The sequence below is a fragment of the Sapajus apella genome, unplaced genomic scaffold, assembly GCF_009761245.1.
Source record: "Sapajus apella isolate SASKATOON/1434 unplaced genomic scaffold, GSC_monkey_1.0 scaffold66, whole genome shotgun sequence".
Taxonomy (NCBI): Eukaryota; Metazoa; Chordata; class Mammalia; order Primates; family Cebidae; genus Sapajus; species Sapajus apella.
The window spans coordinates 5945462-5970369 of NW_022437006.1; the positions used below are offsets into that span (position 1 = coordinate 5945462).

At 37.2% G+C, this 24908-nt stretch overlaps 1 long non-coding RNA gene across 2 annotated transcripts in view; it reads left to right on the forward strand.

The window, feature by feature from the left end:
* LOC116530309 overlaps window positions 1–24908 on the forward strand; it is a 26670-nt gene extending 1762 nt beyond the window's left edge. The window contains exons 2-4 of one of the 2 annotated variants that reach the window (XR_004259937.1): window positions 5242–5401; window positions 21931–22100; window positions 22980–24908. This is a non-coding gene — a long non-coding RNA (uncharacterized LOC116530309). Of the gene's footprint in view, window positions 1–5241; window positions 5402–21930 lie in introns of both variants that reach the window. The other variant, XR_004259936.1, reaches the window with a different exon arrangement.

Genomic DNA, 24908 nt, shown 5'->3' on the forward strand with positions numbered 1-24908 from the left:
AAAGAAAGAAAAAGAAAGGAAGGAAGGAAGGAAGGAAGGAAGGAAGGAAGGAAGGAAGGAAGGAAGGAAGGAAGAAAAAGAAAGGAAGGAAGGAAGGAAGGAAGGAAGGAAGGAAGGAAGGAAGGAAAGAAAGAAAGGAAAGAAAGGAAAAGAAAATTTGTTCTCTATTTTCATGTTATAGAATTTCCCGCAAATGTACATACAGATATAAAACACGAGAAAGTTAATGTTGATATTATATGTATATATTAATTTGGCCCACTTAATATCTTATTGAAGTCTCTTATGTTCTTACGTGCTGATTTTTATTTTCAAATGTTTTTAGAATCCTTCATAGTGGTAGCAACAGAAGTAGTAATGTTGCTGCTGATGATGGAGGCTGCCTACCATGTGCCAGAGAATGTTTAAGTTCTTTAGCTGGATTATCTCACTATCCCATTAATACAACCTTTGTCCAAGCTGCCATATTTCTCCTAAACTATTACAATGGCCTCCTAATTTATCTCTCAACTTGGTTCTGTCCCACTTAAATCCATACTCTATGCAGCATAACCTCTAAGGTGGGCTTTGAAAACGTCAAGCCATAATGCTCAGGTTATGCTCTAACACTTCAGATTCAGAGAGGAGGGCCCAGAAAACTTCATTCTTAAAAATGCCACAGACATTCATTATGCTGACTAAAGTTTTAGAATCACTAGCAACAGAATAAAGACATAACATCTTTTAAATGCAGCATAGTGTTCCCTTTTTTAATAATATAATGTTGCTGAGTAATTATAAATATAATATCACATAAACAGAGTAAGCAATGAAAGTCTCCCCTTCACATCTCCCCAATTCTCATTCCTCTCCCTCGAGATAGTCAATATCACTATTTGGTGAGCAGCCATTCAGCCTCCTGTTTGTTTATTATATATGCATATATGTGTATCTGGATACACTTATAATATGTGTATATTAAAAGTAAATGAAGGTCTACTTCATTCTGTTTAATGGCTATATGTTTCATATATGCATCTATGATAATTTATTTAATGACTCTTCAGTTAATATTTTAGGTTGTTTCTAATTTTTCATGTATTATAAATGCTGCTGCAATAAACATCCTAGTGCACACGTCCAAGTATTTCCTAACAGTAAATTCATAGAAATTACATTACTCAGTTAAAGCACATATGCATGTGTCAATTGGGCTGCAAGTGATAGAAGACTCAAGGCAGATCAGTATAAGCAAAGGGGAAAATATTAGACTCATTTGATCAAAACTCTGGGGAGGAATTGCTTTAGAAAAGCACTGGCCCAATGGACCTCCATTTCTTCCCATCTTTTTCTTCTGCCTTCCCTAATATTCACTTCCTCCCAAGGATAGTTCACTTCATTGATCCCACTTAGCTGCCAACGTCTTCCAAGGAAACATGTTTCCCCATCTACATCCACCAAGAAGAAAGGAGTGTTTTGACCCTGAATTCTAAGGAAAAGTCCTGAGATTCTTTCTGATTTGATTAACTTAGGTCTTATGTCCACTCCGGCACCATCAATCACTGGGGCCAGAGGGAGGGAATATCCTGACATGCTTAGTCATATGCCACTCATGTGAAGCTGTAGGTAAGCCAGCTTACCTAGAAGTGCTTTGATTCCCAAACAGTAATCACAGACAGTGTGTAGTTAGTTATCCACAAGAGTGTATTATTGATTTGGATAGACCAACACCAAATTGCCTTCCAAAAACACCACATTAATTTACACTGCCACTAACCATGTGTGAAAGTGGCTGTTTCTTAATATTCCCATCAAATTTTTCTAGCATTTATATTTTATTCATATTTACCTAATTTAGTGTTGAAGAGCATCTTTTCGTGAGCATCATTTTATTGGCCTCTGGTATTTCTCCTGTAAATTGCCTACTATAACCTCTATCCATATTTCTGTTTTGCGTGATTTATACAAGCTCTGTATACATCCTACACAATAATCAGTCACCCATTAAATATGCTACAGTTTTCTCATCTTTTAATTTTATCATGCTGTTCATTGTGCAGAGATGAATTTTAATTTTTATGAGGTTTTTTGGTTGATCATTTCTTTTATGGCTTCTGGTACTTTTGTCTTGTTTAAGAAGGTCCTTTTCACCTCCAAACCTATAAAAGTATGCTCCAATATAATCTCCAAATACTTTTAAATTTCTTTTATGTTCAGCTGCTTGGCTCACCTGAAGTTTATTTTTATGGCTGATATAAAATAATAGTTTACTTTCCCTTTTTTATCTATCCATAACTAATTTTCCTAACACTATTAATTGCATAGGTTATACTTTCCTCCATGAATTTGAAATATCACCTTTATTATAACCTAAATTTCTACAGATGAGGCATGGATCTCTCCTGGTCTCTATTGCATTGATTTCCACTCCAGTCTACCATATTATTTTGATCATGCCTCTAGCAAACATTTTAATGTCTATAGGACATGCCTAACCTCTAACTCTTTAGCGCGGCCTATCAGGATCTCTAAAATATGAGCCTCATTTCTTTCTCCAGCCTCCTCCTACATCATCTGGTTCCTTGCCTTTGAGATTTTAGTAAAACCAAGTGTAGATCATTCCAAACAGACACAATTCCAGAAAACAACTTTGTTCCTTTTGTTTCCTCTTCCTGGAATGTCCTGCCCTTTTTCTTTATCTGAGTGACTTTCCTCTTCCTTTAAAACACAGCTCCATCAAAATTACTTTCTGGAAACCTTTTCTGAACCCCCAGGTAGGCTTCTCCACCCTGTGCTCCAATTATGCCATCTACTTCTACTAGACAGAGATGAGCTCTTCATACATGTGTCTCTCCTGCCAGCTTTCCTATGACAGAGACAACGTTTTATTCTTCTTTATACTTCCAGCACCGACTATAGTCCCTTGCACACAGGAAATGCTTGAAGTATATGTGTTAAATCAAACTGTATTCTTCTCTTCATTTTCTTACCAGTTACATTCTATAAAGATGCATCATCAATTGTATAGATCATTCTCCTTTCCGATTCATCTCTAGCAGATAACAATTTCAGAACAAGTGTCAAGGTTCCTGTGCATCCCTTTCCCAGCCCCCACCCCAAGAAGAGGAAGCTCTTTTATGACATTGATTTGTTGAGTGACCTTGAACAAGTCACTTAATCATTCTGTACCTCAGTTCCCTCATATGCAGAAGAAGATAAATAATAGTACTTACCTCACAGAAGTAAAGGCTTAATAAAAGAAAATTTAAAAGAAAAAAACTTAATCAAGTATTAAAAGAATTAATACATAAAGCACCGAGAACAAGGCTTAACTCATGGTAAGCTCTTAACAAATACTGGCTGCTACTCCTCTTCCTCTCACTAAACCTCTCTCTCCTCTCCCCTTTTTCTCTCTCTCCCTTCCTTTTCTCACTCCTCATGGTAAAATGGCTCTGGACTTTTTCTGTTTTTCTGCCAACTCTCTCCTCATTCCCAGAAAGACTTGGGGACAGGTAACCATCTAAGCTCTGCTGTAGATTTTAGTGAAAACATCTTCTTCTCCTATGCAGTCTCAACTGATGTTGGTTTCAGGCCTCTAAGGCCAACTCCGTGAAGGAAGAAGGCATTCCTCATGGGATCCATCCTTGCCTTATCAAGCTGCTGTACCACAAGTTCTACCTGAGGTTTAGAGCCAAAGCCACCAGAGGTTGAAAAAATGTTCTACCTTATTTTATTCCTCTTTCCTTATATTCTTGTACAACAATTCAGAGACAAGAAGCAAACAGAGGTAGGACCCAGGTATTTATGAGTCCAGTGGCCCTCTATCAACAAATTTTCTTAGCTGCCATCTTCAATAATCATGCCAAAATCATTGAAAAGGAGAAAAAAAAAAAACCTTGCACTTTAAAACAACCTGATTTTATTTATTATTACTGGTAACAAGAAATATTGATGTAAGTCTCTGTAGCTATTCATTGTATTGTATTTTTAACCAATTTAAACTTCCCAATCATGCTTAATCAAGTCCCCTCACTCTACCACTGAATATATTCTTTTCTGAATTGGAAATTAATACAAATTTAGATTAGTTATACCTAATACTCTATTTCAAAGAAAAACCTGCAATGAGAATAGTACTACCTTAAGATATGTAGTAAGCATCAGCTTAGCTATAGCTTAGAAGCACAGGTAAAAGCGCCCATCGAAGTGTCTGGTGCCAAATGGTTCCAAATAGGTCACATACAGACCCGTACACTGAGTAGGCATTGAGGTCACAATGACAGGCATGGCCTCTGCAAGTCTGGGAGTTGACATTACAGATGATGTGATAGGACATCTAAGCAAGTAATTACAATTCATTACAATACCTGTATATCTATAAGGAATACAGCAACTAGGTTAGAACCCGGAACACTCAATACTATTGAAGGAGTAGAATGCATTACAGAAAGTATATTAAATACAAGAAATGAAGGAATGTACAGAGCAAAAAGCAAGTAACTCTGGAAGTAAATAAGGAAAGATTAGAAAGTGATACCTGAGTAGTGTTTTGAATGAAGAGAAAAAGGATACAGGAAAAACTGAGCAAGGTGGGGCATGTATATTTCAGTAAAGCAAGCACATCCAAAAAGACAGGGAAGCTTTAAATAGTGCGGTATGGACAGAGGAACAAGTCTTTCAATAATGATGAAGAAAAGAGTGCAAGAGGCACATGATGGAAGTTAAGCCCCTGAGACAAGGAAAAGGAGGAAAAGGAGAGGGAGGAAAGCAGCCGAGTGCTTTTTGGGTATTTTTCATATATTATCTCATAGAAATATTGCCAACATCCTATCACTTAAGTAATATTCCTAATATTCCATATTAGATGAAAAACCTGAGGCACAGAAAAGTAAATTAAGTTGTTCAAGGAAAGGGAACTAGTAAATGGCATGCTTGTTTGGCCTCTGAAATGTCCATGTTTAGCTATGTATTTTTAAAGTTTTTTTTTAATCTGTCTAGCATTTTTGACATTTTAGGTTTTATTACAATTATGAACTTTCAGAGTATCTTGTATTGCTTGGTATGGATTTATGGTTACTACTTAAAGGATAAATTGTAACGGTGAAATTGGTTATTTTCTTTATTATGAAGTATTCATTGTTCCTTCTCAACTAGGCCCTTCCCATCCAAGAGAAACACACCCTAATATTGCCCAACTTAAAATAAACTCCATTCACTGCCATAGTGAATACTGTTGGCTTCTCTCCTCTATCTTTTTTGTAGCAGGTTGGTGGGCATCGCAAGATGTTCCTGTCTTCAGAGAATTGCCCTTGGCCAAATGGAAGCAGCCTGGGCCAATTATTTACACATTCCCAACTGGAGACAGCTCACAACTTGTAACTGGCTGGCATGGGAGTGCAGAGGTCCAGCCCTTGGCTTCAAGGTAGGAATAACTTCATGGTACAATTCAAACTCCTGTGGGATGGAGCTAAAGCAGACCCCAGCTGAGAACACATCCCTCATTAGCAACATCCCTTCCCCTCTCCTGCTTCCTCCACTCCTTCATCCCACAGCATTCCTCTATAAATCCCATTCACGTAAATCTCTATCTCAAGCTGTGATTCTGAGAAATTCTAACATTCCTTCTAGCTACTACACTATTTATCTGCTACAGCAAAACTCCTCAAAATAGTCCTCTACACTTGCTTTCTCAGATTCCTCTACGTTTGCTCTCTCTTGAACCTACTCCAATAAAATTTTCATGCCTACCACTCCACCAAAATAGCTTTTGGTCACAAATGACCTCCACATTCCTAATCCTAACATTCTCATCTTATTCAGTCTATTAGCGGGGTTGACATAACTGATTCTTCCCTCTTTAGGACACTGACTTCCTTTACTCCCAGGATACCACACTCCCTTAGTTCTTTCCCACTCCTACTTTACCTCTTCTTCTTCAGCTCTCTGATCTTTAAATTTGGGAGTTTCCTCAGGGCTTGATCCTTAAACCTCTTCTACTTCTTCATCTGTAATCACTCCCTGAGTGGTATCGTCCAGGGCCATAACTGACACTCCCAGGTTTATATCTCTAACCATGGCTTCTCCCCAAATCCCAGAATTATATATCCAACTGCCTAGTCAATATGTGCATTTGAACTTCTCTAGACATCTCAAATTTAACAAGTCTAAAGCCAAATTTACAATTGATGGCCCACACCCTGGCCCAAATATGCTTCTCTTCTGCACCCCCACCTTCCCATCTCAGTAAATGTGAATTCTACCTTTTCAGTTGCTCAAACCACAAACCTTGGAATCATTTTAGATTTTTCTCTTTCTCTTACACTCTATACATAGAATCTGTCAAGAAACCCAATCTGCTCTATTTTTTAAAGTATATCCCAGATTAACCTTTCTCCAATGTCTACTGCTATCACCCTGGTTCAAGCCACCATCATTATTCACCTTAATTATTAGAATAGTATTCTAACTTCCCCTACCTTTGCCTTGCAATACATCATCCACAGAGAATCCAGTGATTTGTTAAGTTGGATTACCCTGTAGCTATGCTTAAATCCCTGTAATAGCATAGCGTAGTTGCTAAGAGCACAGACCTGACAGCTTTGGCTCAAATCTCAGCTCCCTCCCTCCTTTACAGATGATTCAGTTTTCTCATCTGTAAAATAGAGATAACAAGTAACTATTTCTTAAGTCTGTTATGAGGTTTAAATGAGTTTATATAGTACATATAGCAAGGTGTGGAATTATATGATTATTTGGTAAGTAAAATAGTGTCCTATCTTGCTCAGAATAAACAGGTAAGCCCTCTCCTCTTACGCCTCCTTCACTTCACTCCAGCCATCTTGGCCAGCTTGCTTTGGAAATTACAGCTGAATCATGAGTGCGCTAAGCCTGCCCCTAACTCTGTTATTGCCCCAAGTACATGCACAGTTTATTCTCTCACTTCCTTTCCAGTCTCTGATCGAAGCCTACCTATTCAATAGTTTTCACTGAGCATAAGCAGCATAACAACCTTTGTCCCCAGACGCTCCTTCTCCATCCTGCCTTGCTTTATCGTCTCCACATTCCTCATCATTTTCTAACATATATATTATGAATTCACTTGTCTTTTTAGTTGTTTCCCACATCCACTATAGCATAAGCTCTTTTTAATGATTTTTTTTGTCTGTTCTGCTCACAGCAATATATCATATCAAGTGCTTAGAATAATACCTGGTACAACATTGACATTCAATAAAGATTTACTGAATTAATGAATCAGTGAATGAACAGAGGGCAGCAAGAAAGCCTGTTAAATGTTTCACTGGGCTCTGATGAGATATGAATTAGAAAAGCAGCAGCGGGAATTGGAGGGATGAAGTGGCCTAACCAAACAGGCGTGGTTAATAGGATCAACCAAATGGGGTATGAGAGAGTAGAAATTTAGGAAATTATTTTAAGATAGGTAAAAGGCTTAGAGGAATGGTGATGCTCAAAAGCAAAATAGAAAATGCAAAAGGAAGAATCAGCTTCAGGAAGAATACAAAAAACCAAAGTTATAAGAAGTAGGCAGACGCTTGTGTGCCCTATCTAGCAGGCAGCTGGAAATACGGCTTTATTAGTGAAAGAAATCAGAACTATAACTGTGATTTTAAAAATCACCAGGATACACTGTCATTCAAAGCCATGGAACTAAAAAAGGCAGCCCAAGGTAAGAGTATGATCAAGAAAAAAAGGGAAGAAGACAAACCTCGGGGAGCATCCACACATTATAAGTATGCAGTTATAAAGGAAAAACTAGTGAAAGAGACTGGTAGGAAGGAAGGAAAACAAGAATGTCTTTTAGAAGTACAGAAATGTATGTCAAGCAACAGTAACTGCTGAAACGATATAAATTATATCAACTAAAAACTTTATCAATGCTGTCAGAAATCACTAAAATAGAAGTGAGAGAATACAGGAATTTCATAGCTCCTGAAAATCTGGAGCGAAGGGAGCATTTGTGCCTGCTAGTGTAGAAATAGCAAGATCTTCTGAGCTTTCTTCCTTGTCTTCCAGATGAATTCAGCCTCTAATGCGTTTTTAAGACTCACAAGACTTCTATACATTTGGTACAGACAGTTATATTTTCATTATTTCATCATCCTTTGCTTTGGCTTTCAAGACTCACTTATCTGACAATGTTCTAACTGGTTTTACAAAGTCTCATTTCATTAACTCTTCTTTGTTACAGAAATGTAATTATTTTGTGGTCATTACTTCCCCCCAGTCTATAGCAGAAACCCTTTGTTTTCTGTGTACAGATGCTCTTTGGCTTGTGATGGTGAGTTATGTCCCAACAAACCCATCATAAATTTAAAATATTGAAAGTGGAAATGCATTTATTACACCTAACCTGCTGAATATCATAGTTTAGTCTCACCTACCTTAAATGTGCTGAGAACACATTAGCCTACAGTTGGGCAAAATGATCTCACAGCAGGACACTGCATAGTATCAGTTGTTTACCTCCTGATCAGTGGCTGACCAGAGCTGCTGCAGCCCAGCCTCAAAAAAGGGTGTTGGACTGTGTATCTCTAGCCCAGGAAAAGATCAAAATTCAAAATTCGAAGTACAGTTTCTACTGAATGCATATTGCTTTCACCCATTCTGAGAAGTTAAAAAATCATGAGTTCAATCATCATAAGTCAGGGACCATCTATATTATTAGCAACATCTTCAAACTTGAACACTTCTTTCTGCCTTCTCCACCTTTTGGCATAAGAAATTATCCTCTCCCCCTAAGAAGGTCTCCAACAATAAGTAATTCATAATGTCTAAGTACCCACATATTTTGTACCAAACAGGCCATCTTCAGCAGTGATGGAAATGGTAGTTATTTAGCCTCAGAGCCCTGTCAAGGTTTCTGTAAAAATCATTGCTATGCTGCTAAATTGGACTAGGATTTGCCTCCTTTTCTACTCTTGATCTTATGGGTGAATTATCCCCAAAAAACTTTCCAGTGTGCTATTGGCTAATTCACTGACAGTGCAATATATATTAAGGTTGAATGTGAATAGCATACATCTTATTTGTAATATGTTTTAGATGCACAAATTTGAAATTTATGGCAATGTTCCCAAGCAACGTAATACAGATTAAAAAATACAATTCCCAGTGTAACACTCAGTGTTCGTAAATATGCCATCTTGGAAATTACAACAAGCAATGTAGAAAGTAAGAAAATCAATTGACTCTGGGCATTAATACTATTTCTCAGGGCAAAGGTCTATCTCATGTGGCAATAAACACACCTCTGTCCTTATAAGGAATGTTGTATTGTGATGAAATCCTGACTACATTATTTACACCATTTATGTTTTAATGCCCTGGTTGCTAGGCACGCAAGGTGGAGATAGGTCTTCATAGATGACAATCCACATGTTGTCACAGTGGGATGGGGGTTGTTAAGGTGGGGATGGTATAGTCCTGCAAATAGTAAAGTGTCTGGAGGCCTAAACAGAATGGGGACATATTCCTGCTAATGTTGTAATCTCAGTTAATACAAGATGAGGTCAAGTTAACTTTTGAATTTGACTTTTTAAAATTACATATACACATATTATATAGATACATATATACATGATTCTTTGGCTGTGAAATTGTGGCTTTAGTCATTAATTCCACATGCATTTATAGGCACTTCCATAGGCTAGCCACCATGATTGACTCTAAGAAAGTGTCAGTGAACAAGACTGTGGTAGTCTCTGAGGTCACAGCTTACAGTCTAGATCAACCAAGTAATTGGACAGAGAGAACAAGTCGCCACTGTTTGGTCTGCATGATAAATGTGAATGGGAGAATTAAAGCAAGACATTTGTAAATTTGTTCATTTATTCATTCATTTATTTAGTGTATATTTATTTAAGCACCAATGGTGCAAAAGAAGTAAAATATACAGCCCTTGTCCCACAATTTCCAATGTATTAGAGGAGAGAAATATTCATTCTATGTACTGAGAAAACACTCCAGAGAACAGCATAGGTGCAGTGCCTGGAGACACAGTAGAGAGAAGTGGAGTAACAATGACATAATTTATTTCTATTCTCTCTTTCTTAGTCTGTTCAGGCTGCTATAACAAAATGCCTTAGACTTGGTAATTTATCAATAGAAATGTATGCCTCACAGTTCTGATGGCTAGGAAGTCCAAGATCAAGGCGCCAGCAAATTTCATGTCTGGTGAGGGCCTATTCCTCATAGATGATGCCTTTTATGTAGAAGGACACAATAGAAGGGCAAAAAGGACTACAAGCTCCCTCTGGCCTCTTTTATAAAGGCCCTAATCCCACTCATGAGGGCAGAGCCTCCCTGCCCTAATCATCTCCCAAATGCCCCACCTCTTAATATTAGTCCTTTGGAGATTGCATTTCAACATATGAATTTCGAGGGATGCGTACATTCAGACCATAGCACTCTGCCTCACTCCAGATACCCCACCTCACTGTCCCTGTCTCAGGGCATCTGCATCACTTGTTTCCTCTACACAATACTTTTCTCCAACTTCCTCAAGTAGGCGTCAAGACTGCTCAATTGCCTTGCTGGTGAGGCCTACTTTGACCACACTATACAACATTGCACCTCACTGGCCTCAGGCATTTCTGATTCATCATACCCTGCTCCTCTTCCCTCTTTTCCCATAGTACTTTTCACCTTTCAATGCACTCGATAATTTACTTACATATTATGTTTTCTCTTTATTGTTTGTGTCCCCTGTTAGAATTAAAGCTTCATAAAGGCAGAGTTCACCCACATCAATGTTCTCTGATACATAAGTCTTTCTCTCTCTGTTTGCTTTTCAGATACTTTTATATTTTTTATTTTTCTGCAATTTGACTATTACGTGTCTAGGTGAGGATTTTTTTTTTTTTTAATCCTGTTTTGGGTTTGTTGAACTTTCCTGAATAGTGGGCTGAGTTTTTTCATCAAATTTGGAAAATTGGGTGGTCCATATTTTAAAAATAAATTTCTAGGTTTTTTTGGTTTTTTTTTTGTTTGTTTTGTTTTGTTTTTTTCAAATTTTCTTCTCTGTGTGCTTTAGTTGGAATAATTTCTATTCACCCGTCTTCAGATTCTTACTGTCTTCTGTTGTGTTCAACCTGCTATTAATCCCATGCAGTGATTTTTTTCAGTGATTATATTTGTTAGTCCTAGGATTTTAATTTGGTTCTTTTTTTGAGTTTCCAGATCACCCTAAAACTTCCTACCACTTTATCCATTGTAGATTTAATGAAAATGCTGAACCTCTAGCAAGACTTATAAAAAACAAAAAAAAACCCTGCAAATTACCAATTATAAAAGCAGCTACAGACATTAAAAGGATGGTATAAGTAATAGTATGTTAGTAAATTGAACAAATTAAGTGAAATGTACAAAGTCTTTAAGAAATAAAACTTCCTAAAATCAAACAAGAAGAAATACAAAGTATGAATAGCCTAATATTTACTAAATAAATTGAAGCTGTCATTAAAAATCTTCTCACAAAGAAAACTCAGGGCCCATATGGCTCACTGGTGAACTCTGTCAAACATTTCATAATACTGAACTTAAACCAACTCTTTCAGAAAATCAAAAAGGAATAAACATTCCCACTTTAGGAGTTCAGCACAATTCTGGTTTCAAAAGTAACAAAGGCATTACAAGAAAACTTATACACCTCAAAATTCCTCAACAATATAGTTGCAAGCCAAATCCAGCAATATATTTAAAATAGAATACAGCAGGACCAATGAAGTTAATTCTAATAATGCAAGGTTAAATTCATTAACGAACTCCATTTACTACATTACTATGATTTTAAAATTATATGATCATTTCACTAGATATAAAAAATTGACAAAAATCAATATCCATTCATATTTAATGGTGACCAATTAATGTTGTCCCTTTAAAACAGAAAACACATCAAAGATGTCTGCTCTCATCACTTCTATTCTAGATTAAGAGATCCTAGATTGTGAACTAAAACAAGAAAATTAAATAAAAAGCATTAAGATTGCAAAGAAAGAAAGAAAGCTGTGTGTATTGTCAGACAGCTTGATTGCATGTATAGAAAATCCTAAGGAATCTATGTACCTCTAAAAAGTGAATTTAGCAAGGTTGCAAGACACAGTATCAATATACAAAAAATCAGTTGCATTTTTTCTTTAAGAGCAGCAAATAATTTAAAAATAAAATTTAGGAAACACTGTTTGTAGTAGCATCAAAAAACAAAAACACTTAAGAAATAAGTTTAATTTTAGAAAGGTACAATAACTGTTTATTGAAAACTACAAAACACTGAAGATTTTTTTAAATCTAAGCAAGTATAGTTATATATCATATTCCAGGGGCTGAAAGACACACTGCAAAGATCTCATTTCTATGCAAATTAATCTACACCTTCAGTGCAATCCCAATCAAAATTCAAGCAAGTATTTTTATAGAAATTAATAATCTTATTCTAAAATTTATATGGAATTGCACAAGCTAGGATACCCAAAATGATCTTGAAAAGAAGAACTTACACTACCTGATTTCAAGACTTATTATAAAGCTCGAGTAATAAAGAGAACATGGTACTTGCATGGTGATAGACAAATAGATCAGTGGAACAAAAGGGAGACTCCAGAAATCTGTACACATATCTGTACTTAGATGATTTTTAACAAAGTTGCCAAGGTAACTTATTTTAAAAAGAATAGTCTTTTCAACCAATGTTGCTGAAACAACTGGATGGATGGATGGATAGATAGACAGATAGATAGATAGACAGATACAAAAATGAACATCAATTCTTACCTTCTGCCATACACATAGACAAAATCAAAATTGATCACAAATATAAACATAATACTATAAATCTTCTAGAAGAAAATACAAAAGAAAATCTTTACAACCTTGGGGTAGATAAAGATTTCTACAACAGAAAGCAAAAAAAAAAGAAGTCATTTAAAAATGGTAAATCTGACTTTATCAAAATTTAAAACTTTTGCTTTTTGAAAGACACTACTAAAAAACTAAAAAGCAAGCCACAGGCTTGCAATGCAAATATATGACCAAGAGTGAATCTTGAATATGTAAAAGAACTCCTATAAATCAACAATAAAAGGACAAACAACCCAAAAAAAATATGGGCAAAGGACGTGAATAGATATTTCATAAAAGAATATATATAAGCAAATGTAAAGGTACTCAACATAGTCATTTAGAGAAATGCAAATAAAACTACAGTGAAATATTTCACGCTTACTCAAAAGCTCAAAACTATAAAAACTGACAACAGTAAGTGTTGGAAAGAATGCACAGCTACTAAAGTCCTCATACTCTGTTGATTGGAGTATAAAATGGTACAACCATTGGAAAACTTCAATAGTTTCTTATAAAGTTAAATTTATGCTTACTGTGTGATTCAGAAATTCCATTCTTATATTGTTCATATCCAAAAGAAATGAAAGCACATGTTCATGAAAAGATGAATTTTCATAAAGCTCTATTTGCAATAATCCCAAACTGGAAATGATCCAAATATCTATCAACAGATGAACAAAGAAATTGTAGTAGATTCATAACAATGGAATACTATCCAGCAATAAAAAAGAACAAATTTACTACAGAGCTGTAATAATCAAAATGGCATAGTAATGGCATGAAAATAGACATATTAATCCATGAAACAAAATAGAGAGCCTAGAGATGAACTCGTGCATTTACAGTAAACTCATTTTTGACCAAGGTGTCAAGAACATACATGAAGAAAAGATAGTTTCTTCAATAAATTGCGCTGGGAAAACTGGATATCCATATGCAAAAGAATAAAACTATACCATTACCTCTCACCATATATAAAAATCAAGTCAAAATGGATTAAACAACTAAATCTAAGATCTCAACCTATGAAACTACTACAAGAAAACACTGGGGAAACTCTTCAGGACGTTGGATTGGGCAAAGATTTCTTGAGTAATACCTCATATGCACAGGCAAGCAAAGCAAAAATGGACACATGGCATTACATTAAGTTAAAAAGCTTTTACACAGCAAATTTCTACACTTTGTTGAAACAATTAACAAAGTGAAGAGATAACCCAAAGAATGGGAGAAAATATCTGCAAACTACCCATCTAACAAGGGATTCATAACCAGAATATATAATGAGCTCAAATAACTCATAGGAAAAAAGTCTAATAATCTAACAAATAAATGAACAAAAGACCTGAATAGATGTTTCTCAAAAGAAGACATGCAAATTACAAATAAGGATATGAAAAAGCGTTCAACATCATTGATCATCAGAGAAATACAAATCAAAACTATAATAAAATATCATCTTATCCCAGTTTAAATAGCTTCTATCCAAAGGTCAGGCAATAATAAGTGTTGCTGAGGATGTGGAGAAAAGGAAATCCTTGTACACTGCTGGTGGGAACATAAATTAGTACAACCACTGTGGAGAACATTTTGGAGTTTCCTCAAAAAACTAAAAATAGAGTTACCATATCATCCAGCAATCCTACTTTTAGGTATATACCCCAAAGAAAGGAAATCTGTGTGTCAGGGAGATATCTGCACTCCCATGTTTATTACAACACTATTCACAGTAGTCAAGCAACCTAAGTGTCCATCAACAGATGAGTGGACACAGAAAATGAGTAGATAAAGAAATCTACATGTACACAATGGAGTTCTATTCAGCCATTAAAAAGAATGAGACTGTGTCATTTGCAACAACATGGATGGAACTGGAGGACATTATGTTAAGTGAAATAACCCAGGCAGAGAAAGACAAGCTTTGCATGTTCTCACTTATTTGTGGGAGCTAAAAATTAAAATAATTGAACTCATGAAGATAGATAGTAGAAGCATGGTTACCAGAGACTAGGAAGGGTGGTGGGGAATGGGGAGATGATTCATGGGTACAAAAAAAATAATTAGAAAGAAATAATAAGACCCAGTATTTGCTAGCACAACAGGATGACTATAGTTAAAAATAATTTAATTGTACATTTTTAAATAACTAAAAGAATATAATTGGGTTGTTTGTAACACAAAGGATACATGCTTGAGGTGACAGACACCCTATTTACCCTGACGTGATTATTATGCATTACATGCCTGTACCAAAGTATCCTATGTAACCCATAAACATATACACCTATTATGTACCCACAAAAATTAAGAAATAAATTTTTTTTAAAGAGCAAACTACTGAACCACACAATAACATGGATGAACTGTGTTGAACCATGACTCAGCAATCTACTCCTGGGTATAGACCAACAATATATACCTTGGTGTTTAAATATGCACCAAAATACAGTATGGGAATGTTCATAGCAACATTATTGTAACAGCCAAAACCCAGAAAGAATCCAAGTGAGCTTCAGCAACAGAATGAATAAACATAGGTATATTCACTTAATGAAAATGTATAGAAAGATATCTAGAAAACAATCCCATTTACAATAGTTACCAAAAAAATAAAATACTTAGGAATAAATTTAATCAAGGAGGTAAATGACCTATACATAAAACATTTACGAAAAAATTGAAGACACAAATCAATGGAAAGATATCTGTGTTCATGAATTAAAAGAATTAACATTGTTACAATGCCCATCGTACCTAAAATTATCTACAGATTCAATACAACCTTTATCAAAATTATAATGCATTTTTCATAAAAATATTTAAAACAATCCTAAAATTCATGTGTAAACACAAAATACTACAAATAGCCAAGGCAATCATGGGCAAAAAGAAGATAGCTGGAGGCATCATATTACCTGATTTCAAATTATACCTTAAAGCTCTAGTAATTAAAACAGCATGATACTGGCATAAAAATAGGTACATCAACCAACACATGAGAATAGAGAGCTCAGAAATGAACTCATGCACATATAGTCGATTGAATTTCAACAAAAATGTCATGCACAATGGAAAAGGGATAGTCTCTTCAATAAATGGTATTGGAAAAACTGAATATACTGACATGCAGAAGAATAAAACGGGACCTTTATCTCATATCATACACAAAAATAAACTCAAAGTGGATTAAAAATTTAAACATAAGACCTCAAACTAAAACTATTAGAAGAAAACACAGGGGAAAACTACACTTTGACATTGTTTGGGATTTGACTGCAACAGCACAGGCAACAAAACTAAAAATAGACAAATAGGATTACATTGAACTAAAAACCTTCTGCCATGCAAAGAAAACAATTAACTCTAACAAGACAACCTACAGATTGGGACAGATATTTGCAAGCCATCTTTTAAGGGGTTAATATCCAAAATATATAAGGAAGACTCAATAGCAAAAACACAAATAATCCAGTTTAAAAACTGAGTAAGAGATCTGAATAGATATTTCTCAAAAGAAGACATACAAGTATCTAGCAGGTATAATTAAGAATGCTCAACACCAGTAATTCGAAAAATGCAAATCAAAACCACAATGCAATATCACCTCACACCTGTCAGAATGGCTACTATAAAAAGGACGAAAGGTAACAAGTTGGCAAGGATGTGGGAAAAAGGGAACCCCTGTACACTGTTGGCAGGAATGTAAATTAGTATAACCATTATGGAAAGCAGGATGGAGGTTCATCAAAAAACTAAAAACAGAACTATCATATGATCCAGCAATCCCACTTCTGGATATTGACCCAAAAGAAAGGAAATCAGCTTATCAAAGAGATGTGCACTCTCATGTTCATGGCAGCAATATGCACAATAGTCAAGTTATGGAAACTGCCTAAGTGTCCATCAGCAGATAAAGTGATAAGGAAAAATGTGGTATAGATACAACACTATTCAGACTTTAAAAAGAAGGAAATTCTGAACCAGACATGGTGGCTTGTGCCTATAATCCCAGCTACTAGGGAGGCTGAAGCTGGAGGATTACTTGAGGCCAGTCGGTAGACTAGCCTGGGTGACAGAGTGAGCACTGGTCTCTTAATAATAAAGAAGAAAGAAGAGAAGGAGGAGGAGAAGGAGAAGAGGAAGAGAAGGAGGAGGAGGAAGAAGAGGAAGAAGAGGAAGAGGAGAAGGAGGAGGAGGAGGAAGAGAAAGGAAGAGAAGAAGGAGGAGGAGGAGGAAATTCTGGCATTTCCAATAACAGGGATGTAATTAAAGAACATTATTCTAGGTGAAATAAGCCAAGCACAGAAAGACAAATACCACGTATTCTCACTTACAGAGGCTGGGGGTGGGGAGAATAGGGAAATGATGGTCAAAGGGTACAGTCTCAGATGGGAAAACTAGGGGTTGGGTTTTTTGTTTTTTTTTTTTTTTTTTAAGACTTATGGCACAGCATGGTGAATCTAGTTAAAAATAAAGTATTGTGCATTGCAAAATAATTGAGGGAAAATTTCAAATGTTCTCATCACAAAAGAAAATAAATATTTGAGGTGATAAACCTTAAAATTACCTTGATGTGGTTATTCCACCTTGTATTCATGTGTCATAAGCACTCTGTATTCCATAAATACACACACCTATAAATTGCCATTTTACAACACCATTAAAAAATTTTTTAATGAAGTATAAACTGTTAGATGTAAAAAGATGAATGAACCTCACAACACAGGGTTGGTAGAAGCCTCTGTATGAATTTATTCATATAAAGTTCACAAACAAGCAAAACTAATATGTGGTGATTGAAGTTCAACTAGTGGTTCTAACTGGGAAAAGGTACAAGGGAGGATTCTGGGGTGCTGTGGATGTCTTCTACATTGATCTGGGTAGTGATTCCATTATGGTGGGTTTTTTTAAGTCATAAGCTAGACACTTAGGATTTTTGCACTTTTTAGGATGCATGACATATCTCAGTAACAAAAGTAAAATACAAAAAAAAAATAGATATTTTCACATTACTGTTTTAGTCCTATGTAAACCATTCCAGGGAATATTACAAGAGCACAGAGGGCCCCATTCTGTAGAGACTTCACATGTAGTTAAAGAGCTAAAGCTACCATACACACATTAGATAAAAATTAATACAAAGTGTGTTTTAGGACTGCCTTAATAAATTACCACAAACTCAGTAGCTTAAAATAACAGAGATTTCTTCTCCCATAGTTCTGTAGGCTAGAAGTTCAAAATAAAGGTCTTAACAGGTTCGCACTCCTCTCAAAGGCTCTAGAAGAAGATCCTTCCTTGCTTCCTCCAAGGTGGTTCCTGGCATTCCTGGGCTTGTAGCAGCATCACTCCAATTCCCACCTCTGTCTTCACATAGCTTCTTCCCTGTATGTCTCTGTATGTCTTCTCTTATTTCCTCTTGTTATCAGGACACCAGTCATTGGATTTAGAGCTCACCCTAATGCCAAGCGACCTCGTCTTAATTAGTTACATCTGCCAAAACTCTATTTACAAATAAAATCACATTCTAAAGTTCTGGGTAGACATAAACCTTGAGGGGAATGCTACTCAGCCTCCTACACAAAGCATTTTTAAATCTAAATTAAGTGGGACCAGGCACAATGGCTCACGCCTGTAATTCCAGCACTTTGGGAGGCCGAGGCGGGCAGATCACCTGAGGTCAGAAATTCAAGATCAGCCCGGCCAGCATGGTGAAACTCTGTCCCCATTAAAAATACAAAAATCAGCCGGGCGTGGTGGTACACACCTGTAATCCCAGCTACTCGGGAGGCTGAGGCAAGAGAATCACTTGAACCTGGGAGGCAGAAGTGGCAGTGAGCTGAGATCACCACATTCCAGCCTGGCAGCGTGGGCAACAGAGCAAGATTCCATCTCAAATAAATAACTAAATCTAAATTAAATGCTGAATTGTTTGGCCATAGAAATTCAAAGAAAGATGTGATCATTACAATCTAAAAAATTAGAGACAATGTCATGGGAACGTTAGACCTTGAATCCTGCTATGGAAACAGCAGATTCAGGTGAGCTACAGTACAGCACAGTCTGGCAGTGGAAGGAAAGCAGCACAGAGGCGGGTCTGAGTGACAGGGAGTGCTGGCTGAGAAGGGGAAGAAAATAAGATTGAATAAATAGAGTGAGCCAAGTTATGAGAGTCCTTGAAAGCCTGGCAGATGAATTTAGACTTGGTCCAATCGGAAATAGGAAATGACTGTAAATTCCTGAGCAAGGAAGTGACATGGTGACAGCAGTGTTTCAGGAAGATTATGTTGGTGACAGTCTGCTGGATGGATTGGAGGCAAAAGTGACTGAAGGCTGATGTATTTTTGTCTTTCCTGTGCTGAATGAATATAGGGTAGCAAGAGAAATGTAGTTTGATTTTGAAAAAGAAAGTGCACCACTGCAATGACGCTCCTAAATCTATCAAAATATGTACCCCATGAATATGTAAAATTATTTGTTAATAAAAAATAAAATATTGGGAAAAAAAAACTTCCTGATCTCATTCTCAAATGGAAAAGTAGCCCAAGTGCCATTGTGTTTAAAAAGCTAATTTCTCCTCAGTTTGAAATTCCTGTTTGGTGAAGAGGCAAGAGCTTACCATAGTTTCAGCATCAGAGTCGCCTGAGAGCCTGTAAGAAATGCAGACCCTCGGCAGGGCACGGTGGCTCATGCCTGTAATCCCAGCACCTTGGGAGGCAGAGGCCAGGAGATCACGAGGTCAAGAGATGGAGACTAACCTTGACAACATGGCGAAACCCCGTCTCTACTAAAAATACAAAAATTAGCTGGGCATGGTGGCACAAGCTTATAACCCCAGCTACTCTGCAGGCTGATGCAGGAGAACCCGCTTAAACCCTGGAGGTGGAGGTTGCAGTGAGCCGAGATTGCATCACTGCACTCCAGCCTAGTGGCAGAGTGAGATTTCGTCCCTCCCCCCCTAAAAAAAGAAAGAAAGAAAGAAATGCAGATCCTCCGGCCCCATCCTAGATCTATGGAATCAGAATCTACATTTTCACCAAGATCCCCAGAAGATTCATGTGCCTGTATACTTCATATTAAGTGAGAGGTGCATTGCCATGATAAATTTGTTGAACTTCTGTAGTTAAAAAAAAAAAAAAAAAAAAAGAAGTGTGGCTATATAATTGTTGAAACATGTTAACTTGAAAAAAACAATGATGAATCTTGTGCCTCCTGTGACAAGGCTGTCACATTGAGACACTCACCAGTCCCAGAGCTGTGGTGCCTGCTCACCCACTTACCCGTCTCATGGGGAACAACTGTTACACGGATGACATGGAGGCATCTGGTTGCCTCATGAAATGTGTCACTTAGTACATGCAGCTGCAATTGAGACATCTGTCTCCCCACTAGTCTGTGGACTCTTGCTCTAAAGTGACACTTTTTGTCATTTGAAATACATCTTCATACTGCAGTGGCTTCATTTCCTTGTTGTGCAAGTATGAGAGAGGAGGGTATCAGACTGGTGCAGATAAGGAAAAGCCAGAAATTCACCTGTCCAGAGCTGTGGCAGGACCACCCGCTTTGGGAGCATGGTTCCAATGCAGCTGAGCATCTCTCCTCTGGCAGTCCACTCCCCAGTTGCAAGTGTCAATAGTTACCCCAGGACATCGGGAGAGTGAAAAGTGTTTTGTAACTATGCCCTCCATGCCATAGGTTTCTAGAAAAGACTGAGTTTGCAAGGCCATACATTGGAGCAAAGCTTTGCAAACTTTAACGTATATCCATATTACCTGGGGATCTTGTGAAAACTCAGATTCTGAATCAGTAGGTGCATTCCCAACAGGCTTGCAGGTGATGCTGATGCTGGTGCCTGAGGAGCACACTCTAAGTAACAAGACCAGTTGGTTGGCAAGGTTACATCAAGCAAGTAGAGGAAGTGATAGCAAAGGGATATCACAGTAGAAATATCTCTGCAGATGGAAAGAAATAAAGTCAAAGATAAGAGGATACATGACCAGACTTGAAATGCAGAATAGAAATGGTAGTAAAAAAAAAAAAAAGAAAGCTGATTTTAAAAAAAATAAATAAAGATGAAAACATAAAAGGACTTTTATCAATATTAGAGCTGGGCTAGTCTTGCAACCTCGAATTTGGTTAACAATACTTCTGCCAGAGACATCCGCAGCTAGCTATGCTTGATGGGGATTTTCAAGTCCCTAGGCCAGCAGGATGATAGGAAAAATATATTGACTCTGGCAGACAAGATCTTTCTCACTGATCCTGGACATCTGGTCACTAAATCTTTCAGAAGGGCAGATTAGATGGTGAATTGAAAACCCCTCCAGCAGAGGCACCAATAGTGATTTTTAAATGAGTATGGAAGCTAGCCAATCTCTTGCCACAGGATCTGCAAAACCACATTACGTATTCAGTGTTATAGTAGAAACAAAAGAAAAAAATTTACCAGACCATATTTTTTCAAGACCCTGAAGGGTTACAAGGACAGTAAAAAGAGTAAAATGAAGACAATTATTCACCCAAAATGCATCATGACTCAACCAAGTCAAGCAATCTGTAGTAAGGGAACTTCCATATAGCAGTAGGAGACCGGGGCCACAAGCTTAGCATTGAAAACAAGACCTGCATAACTTGATGATGTTGCTCATGGGATAATAACTTTCCAAACTGAACATTTCATAGTCAGCCGACTTTACATATAGTTCATGTGTCAGGAACCGAGGGCAGGCCTAAACTCCATTCACAATTTGTCTTTCTGTAACAATATTGAAAAATTTTTTTTAAAAGGTGGCGGGTGGGGGGCTGCAGAGAGACAAGACAACATAAAATTCAAAGAAAGATCAGTCGACCCAGAGAAATCTCCCAATGCCATCATCCCGCCACCTAATGCTATCAATAACAGGGAAAGCAGGTGATGTAATTTAATTAGCAACACAATATAAGCTGTCGGTAAAACCTTATTTTCCAGTGGGAATGAGCTCTACTTATGTTGAATGCTGAAATGAAGTTACATACTTTCTTACATATTCTGATTTTGCCTTCTGTGATTCAACTCGAAGACTGAATAGAGGCCTTGGCCTATTTTCTCGTAAGGAGCACAGTACAACATGCTCTGGGGTCTGCCTTCCTGATCCTGCTCCTGTGTCACCCAATGGTGGGGTCTCAGTGCCTGGGTCTGCTGAGAGGGGGACCCTGCTCCCCTCCACCTCACCTCCTACTCATCACCTCTGATGTTGGACCTTTAAGGTGGAGATAAACAAGAAGTAAGATGAACCATAAACTGTATCCTCTCTCCCTCCCACTTTTACCCCTGTAGAGGCAGCATGTGAGACCACCAGGGCATTCTGACCATCCCATCTCATGGCGTACCCATAACCCAGTTCTTGATTCAGATATAAAATTGATCAGGAGGCATGGCCTCAAAATCCAAAAAATATACATATATAGTGGATTCTACATGGCAAGTGGGGTGCATCAAGAAGTGAAGCTGCTGTAGAAGAGCGTGGAGATGAGCATGAGCCCTATGATCCGGCTTGAGGGTCTCAGTTCTGCCGCCGAGCAGCTTCGACAAAAGGGCACAGTACACTACTCTGAGCTTCTGTTTTCTCATCTGAGAATACAGATAATAATGCCAATGCCACAAGTGCTTGAGGATCAGGTGAATGCATTTTAAAGCGGCAGATACTTGGCCACTTGCCCTACAATGTTTTTAAAAGGAGTCTGGGGCAGGAAACAAAACTGGACAGGTGCTTACAATTGAGTCGACAAGCGCTCACTTGCCATTTCTATTTAAAAAGCCATCTTCGTCTTGAGATTTTCTCCTTTAACAGACAAAAATATCCATAACTTTTCTCTGATGTTCCATATGCCTTTGAGACTATTCTTAATTATTTAGGTCCTATAGCTAAGGCCATTATAATTTTTCTTAGATCTTTTAACATTTTCTGCTTGAGAATTTTATCAACCTTAGGATTTCTATGAATGTATTTGATGGAGTAAATTAATGATGCTTGCCAGAGGTGAGGTGTCCTCTTATCTAGTACATGAATTAAGCTCCACTTGCAAAATGATGAGATTTTCTCTTTCTTATCATTCTTCAAAAACAGAACATTCTTCCTTCTTTCCCTGCAATACCCTCACAGACGGTGAATCCCAGTTCCTCCGCCTCCTTCCAAGCACTGAGACAGCCCTGAACAGATTGTGAAGGCTGCTTTGGGAAAGGAAACCAGCAAGTCTCAGCCTCATGGCTTAAGCGGGGATTCAGACTCTCGTGCAGGAGGCATGATTGCCAGCGAAGCACCAGGCACGCTGCTGGTGGCTCTGTGGCAGAAGCGACACAGCATGTCTCCAGCGTCCAACACGTGGCATTCCCTCAGGCCAGCCTGCTTGCCCCCACACCCCTCATCCCGCATCCCCATCTGGTCGCTCATCACAATGGCTCTGCTGACTTCATGCTCAATGTCTTGGGCCTTCCCTCTGTGGGCCATGGGACCTTATTTAGAGCCATTTCTTCCCACCAAGGAGTTAATCATACGTATTTTCAACAATACAACCATCTGGACATCTGACACCAGTCACCAAGTAATTAGTGGGAAATGTTACAACATATCCAGGGATATTTAATAAATATTTCTTGAATGAATTAAGGAGGCTCAGCAACTCCACATATGCTCACACCAGAAGAGGATGACAGAGAAGCTTCTTGTACTTCCCTGGGCCCCTCCTAAGTACCTTTGAAGGTACAACCCCAAACTGAAAGCAACCTAAATACAGTTTTGTAAAAAATAATGTGCTACACATAGTTTAAAAATATATAGTAATAAAGGTAAATTACACTTACAATATGGTTGAATTTTAGAGACACAAGGAAGAAAAGCCAACTCACTGGAATATATCTTATATTATCCCAAATTAAATATATATACAAACATGTGTCACTTAACAACAGGAATATGTTCTGAGAAATGCATCCTTGGTCGATTTTGTCATTGTGTAAACATTACAGATTATACTTACACAAATCTATGATGAAGCCTACTATAGATCTAGGCTATATGATATATCCTCTTACTTCTGGGCTACAAACGTGTACAGTATATTACTGTACTGAATGCTATAGGCAATTGTTTAACACAATGGTAAACAGTTATGTATATAAACAACGAAATATAGAAACGGTATAGTGAAAATACAGTATTAAATATAAAAAAAGTTACACATATGAGGCATTTACTAGAAGTTTCTCTGGGTGCATCAGTGAGTGAGTGGTAAGTGAATGTCAAGGCCTATGACAATACCGAACACTACTTTAGACTACAAAAACTGCACACTTAAACTACACTATGTTTATTTTTGAAATTTTCTTTCTTAATAATAAATTAACCTGACCTTACTATAACTTAACATATAAACTTTTAATATTCTTAATTTTTTCATTCTTTTGTAATAATACTTAAACAAAAACATGTGAGTAATGCATTGACTGCAATATTACTACTACCAAGTCACAACTGTTACTATGTCACTAGGGGTCAGCAATTTTTCAACTCCATTATCACCTTATGGGACTACTATTATAATACATTGTTGATTGAAACATCATTATGTGGTACATGACTGTACATGTGCATATGTGTATATATACACATACACACACTAATATGTATGCATAATAAGATATTGAAATTGAAACTATAAAAGAAGGAAAGAAACTGAATACTATAAAATTAGAACAGAGGTTACTGCTGAGGAAAGGGAGGGAGGTTATGATACTAAAGAGATATGCAGCAACATTTGGGGTTGTTGCATTCCTCTGACAACACTATACGGGTTGTCTATATAGTAATCCTTGTGTCCCATCCTTGGGGGACTCATCTCAATCTCCCTACTCCTCTTCAGCAATCTCATCCCTTATCTCTGCTCAAAGCATCACCTGTATTCCAATAATTGCCAATATTTATTTCTAGCCCACAGCACTTCCCCCAGCAGACCTGAAAATCAAACTTTCTGATGGTCATTCCCATCAGATATCCACAGGCGTCTCAACCTTAGCATATCCAACGCTTAATTCT